The sequence below is a fragment of the Rhinolophus sinicus genome, chromosome 11 (assembly GCF_057876585.1).
Source record: "Rhinolophus sinicus isolate RSI-liver-muscle chromosome 11, RSI-T2T, whole genome shotgun sequence".
NCBI classification, from domain to species: Eukaryota; Metazoa; Chordata; class Mammalia; order Chiroptera; family Rhinolophidae; genus Rhinolophus; species Rhinolophus sinicus.
In genome coordinates this window covers 26,519,010-26,524,021 of record NC_142511.1, presented here as the reverse complement: position 1 = coordinate 26,524,021, position 5,012 = coordinate 26,519,010, and the positions used below count along the sequence as shown (strand labels likewise).

Sequence of the window (5,012 nt, the reverse complement as noted above, 5' to 3'; positions counted from 1 at the left end):
CTGCCCTGTCTCCTTGCTAACCCTCTCTAAATCTTAGTTCTACAGTAACTTGATGTTGAAAGCTCAACACCAGCTCTAATGGCACTGTCTCTAACCATTTCAGTTGTCTGTTAACTCGTCCTCCAGAATATTCCTCAGTAAAAAACTGTCTTCAAGATGTTATTCCATTTTCATCTAACATAAAGCAGTGTTGTCAAAAATCTGATGATAATCTAATCCATTTTTTGACTGACTGACTGTTTTACCTCTTACCCAAAGGATTTCTTTTCTTTGTTTAAATCCAAAACTTTTACTAGATATGTCTTGGTATTAGTCATTCTGGGTTGGTACTCGCAGGGACGTGGTAACTTTCAGTGGGCAGTTTCCAGTCCTTTTGTATTTCAGGAAAATTCTCTTGAATTATAGTTCTGTTCCACTGCCCTGTTTTTCTCTTTGGAGACCACTGTTATGCTGGTATGAAACACTATCCGTGTACCACCTCCATCTCAGTCACGTACTTCCCACCACAATCCCTACTCTCTCTCTTCCCGGCACTCATACCACAGTTACCACAACACTCACTTTTCAATTTTCTCTCTCGCTTCCCTGCTTTCTCTTTATCTCCTCTCCCTAGATGAGAAAGAACTCCTTAAGAACTATCTCATTGTTTTATTCATCTTTTCTGCATCCCAAAACTGTCCTCGATTACTACAGCTCTGAGCTCCTTGTAGATAGTCATTGAATATTCTTGTAATTGAATAAAATAAACTCTTTGCCCTGAGACCCCTCTGATTAGCTCCATAGGGATTGTCATAATCTGCTTCTTGTAGTGAAGTAGAGGACATGATAGAGATCTGAAAGCAGAAAATTCCTTTAAATTTCTAATAGGTGGCTGGGAGCCCTAGAACCAGCTGTCTCCTCCCTATGGGCCTTTCATAATCCACTGTCATAATCCTGGATGAAATGCATAGGCTTATTCTGCTAGGTTTGATTGCTTAGTTTAAAAAGTAGTGCATAGCTTCATATATCATTATTAACAAGAAAGAAAGGCCATTAAAATTTTTGCTTATACTTGCTGGGTTTGTGGTTGTTTGGGTGTAATTCACTTTGCCTACCTTTCACACTTGCTTTGTTTAATAATGTTTTTCTCAAAACAGAGTTATTCCTGATTCTATTTTTCATAAAGGATGTAATTTTCATGCACTAATTAAAAACAGCCTCTTACTTTGTCTTTGACTGATATTGCATTGATGTATTCCAGGTCGTTAAACTGATAGTCCAAGTATTGTTTTACTTCTATTAGTTTTAAATAACTTTTTATCACTTTTTACTTTTAGTCAAATTAGATTATGATCATTGCTCTCTTCCAAAATCAGTTGTAAACTAGAACAGAGTTTTCCAATGTTTTTGCTTGCAGAGGCCCCCAAAATACTTTCAAAAACTACTTTAAAAAGTTTCATGATATGTTTACATAATCACCAAGGATATCACTTCCAGCACTTTATACTTATTAATATTTGTAAATAAAACTGTTACATCACTTTTAAAAGGTTCCTTCTTCAACAAATCAGTGTAATCAATACTCAGCAGTCTGTTGATAGACGAGGAATCTTAGGGTGGGTTTATTAAGCCCCTAGATTCTAGCCCTGGACTGCCTGAATTCCAATCCCGCTCCGCCATATACTGTGATTCTAGCAAGTTATCTATTACCTCTGTCCTGTTTCCTCATTCACAAAAACAGCACTGAGAATAAGCACCTTATAGCACTCAATAAGCACATGCATGGCACAAAGCAAGCCCTAGCGAGACGGCAGATACCACTGCTATTAGAACAAGTCTTCTTAAAAGTATAGTCTTGGTGTCCGCCCCCCACGCTCGTGCCCACCGCCCACAAACGAAGCCGCACCCACTGCTGACAGAGCCCAAGCGCCGGAAGAGCTGCGCGCCCGGCAGCCGCCCCCACCCGCTCCGGCCCGAGGGGCGGCAGCGCCAGTGAGCTGTGGGACAGGACACCAGCACAGTACCTCGTGCTGAGTCCCTGGAGGAAACATGACGGAGTACAAGCTCGTGGTGGTGGGCACTGGCAACGTGGGGAAGAGTGCCCTGACCATCCAGTTCTTCCAGAACCACTTTGTGGAAGAGTACGACCCCACCATCTTGGACTCTTACCGGAAGCAAGTGGTCATCGATGGGGAAACGTGTCTGTTGGGTATCCTGGACACGGCGGGCCAGGAGGAGTACAGCGCCATGCGGGAGTACAGCGCCATGCGGGACCAGTACATGCGCACTGGCGAGGGTTTCCTCTGCGTCTTCGCCATCAACAACACCAAGTCCTTCGAGGATATCCACCAGTACCGGGAGCAGATCGGGCAGCTGAAGGACTCGGACGATGTGCCGATGGTGCTGGTGGGGAACAAGTGTGACCTGGCTGCACGCACCGTGGAAACTCGACAGGCGCAGAACCTGGCCTGCAGCTACCACATCCCCTACATCGAGACCTCGGCCAAGACGCGCCAGGGCGTGGAGGACGCCTTCTACACGCTGGTGCGTGAGATCCAGCAGCGCAAGCTACGCAAGGTGAGCCCACCAGATGAGGGTAACCCCGGCTGCATGAGCAGCAAATGCGTGCTCTTCTGAGTGCCCGCTCGTCCCCTGTGCCCGCCTCCACGGGCGCAGGCCTGGCGGTGCTGGATGCTGGGGGGCGGGGAGAAAGGAGGTGCGGACACAGCCCGGCCAGCCCAGGGTCTGTGGACAAAGTGACTGCAGACCTCTCAGGACACTTTGCATAGACTGTCGTGAACTGATGCCATTCTTTAGACTCTGCTGATAACTTAAATTAATTTTAATGAAGAATTGGGAGATCACTCCTTTCTGTCGGTGGACGCCACCGAGGAAGCATCCTGGACGTCTCCCCTCCTGTGGTCGTCATGTCTAAGTCAGAGTCTCCCCAAGAGCCTGAACATCTGCAGAAGCCCTTCATCGGAGGTTTGAGCTTTGAAACTACTGATGAGAATCTGAGGAGCTATCCTGAGCAATGGGGATCGCTCACTGGCTGTGTGGTGATGAGAGACCCAGACACCAAGTGCTCCAGAGGCTTTGGGTTTGTTACTGATGCCACCATGGAGGTGGATGCAGCCATGAATGCAAGGTCACAAGTGGACGGAAGAGGTGTGGGACCAAAGAGGGCTGTCTCAAGAGGAAATTCTCTAAGACCTGGTTCCCACTTCACTGTGAAAAAGATTTTGGTTGGTGGTATTAAAGACAACACTGAAGAACATCACCTAAGAGATTATTTTGAACAGTGTGGGAAAACTGAAGTGATTGAGATCATGACTGACCGAGGCAGTGGCAAGAAGAGAGGCTTTGCTTTTGTCACCTTTGATGACCATGACTCTGTAGACAAGATTGTCATTCAGGAATGCTGTACTGGGAATGGCCACAACTGTGACATAAGGAAAGCCCTATCTAAGCAAGAAATGGCTAGTGCTTCATCCAGCCAAAGAGGTCAAAGTGGTTCTGGAAACTTCGGTGGTGGTTGAGGAGGTGGTTTTGGTGGGAATGACAACTTTGGTTGTAGAGGGAACTTCAGTGGTTGAGGTGGCTGTGGTGTCAGCCGTGGTGGTGAAGGATATGGTGGCAGTGGGGATGGCTATAAAGGATTTGGTAATGATGGAAGCAGTTTTGGAAGTGGCAGAAGCTACAGTGATTTTGGCAATTACAACAATCATTCTTCAAATTTTGGACCCTGAAAGTAGGAAACTTGAGAGGCAGAAGCTCTGGCCTCTATGGTGGTGGTGGCCAATACTTTGCCAAACCACAAAACCAAGGTGGCTGTAGCGGTTACAGCAGCAGCAGTAGCTATGGCAGTGGCAGAAGGTTTTAATTACTGCCAAGAAACCACGCTTAGCAGGAGAGGAGAGCCAGAGAAGTGACAGGGCAGCTACAGGTTACAACAGATTTGTGAGCTCAGCCAAACACAGTGGTGGCAGAGCCTAGCTGCCACAAAGAAGACATACTTTAGACAGTACTCGTGAGTTTCAGCAAAAAACTTGAGGACTGTACTTGTGACTAATTGTATAACAGGTTATTTTAATTTCTGTTCTGTGGAAAGTGTAAAGCATTCCAACAAAGGGTTTTAATGTCATTGGGGGGGGGGGAGTTGCACTCATGCTGTTGATTGCTAAATGTAATAGTCTGATTATGACACTGAATAAATGTGTCTTTTTTTTTTTTAATGTGCTATATAAAGTTAGTCTGCTCTGAAGCCATCTTGGTAAGTTACCCCAACAGTGTGAAGTTAGAATTCCTTCAGGGTGATGCCAGGTTCCATTTGAAATTTATTTACAATCTGTTTGGGCTCAGAAGCCTTGTCTTCAGAAACCTTGGTGTAGTTGAATTGACGAGTACTGTGTTGGTGACCTGGAGCTCACCATTACAAGGGTCACCCAAGCAGAGTCATGGAGTTTATTTGGTTATTAATGATGTTGGCACATCCTATGCAATATATCTAAATTGAATTATGGTACCAAATAAAATCATAAATGGGAATGAAGCTTGTGTGTCGTCCATTATCGTGTAATCAGTAAACAATTTAATATCCTCTTTAAAAAAATAAAGAATTGGAAAGCAACTTGAGGGTGTGAATGCTTGTACCCAAATTTCCACAAAGATAAGCCTAACTGCAACGTTCCATCAGAACCAGAACAGTAGATCCAAACTAGCCTTTGGAAGGAGGAGTCTTTCCGTTTTAGAGGAAAGACAGTGAAGTCCCAGTGATTCTGAAATCCTCCTGGTCCGTGATGGGGTGCTCCTCACCTCAGAAATGGCAAGAGGAGGAGGAGGGGAGGGGTAAGAAGAGGAGGGGAGCGGGGCGGAGGAGGGGAGAAGGGAGGGAGAGGGAGAGGGAGGCGGTGTAAGAGAAGAAGGGGAGGGGGAGGAGGAGGAGGAGAAAAGAAGCCAGAAATTCCAGTTTTGTGGTTTAAATCAATAGACTTTCAATGAAGCCTCATACTTGTGATGCTGTTCTCTTTCTT

General features: G+C 45.6%; 2 pseudogenes; both read left to right on the top strand.

The window, feature by feature from the left end:
• The first annotated feature begins 235 nt into the window (after nucleotides 1-235).
• LOC109434999 (GTPase HRas pseudogene) lies at nucleotides 236-2,616 on the top strand (annotated as a pseudogene).
• Nucleotides 2,617-2,889: 273 nt separating this feature from the next.
• Nucleotides 2,890-4,281, top strand: LOC109435000 (heterogeneous nuclear ribonucleoprotein A1 pseudogene; annotated as a pseudogene).
• Nucleotides 4,282-5,012: the final 731 nt, after the last annotated feature.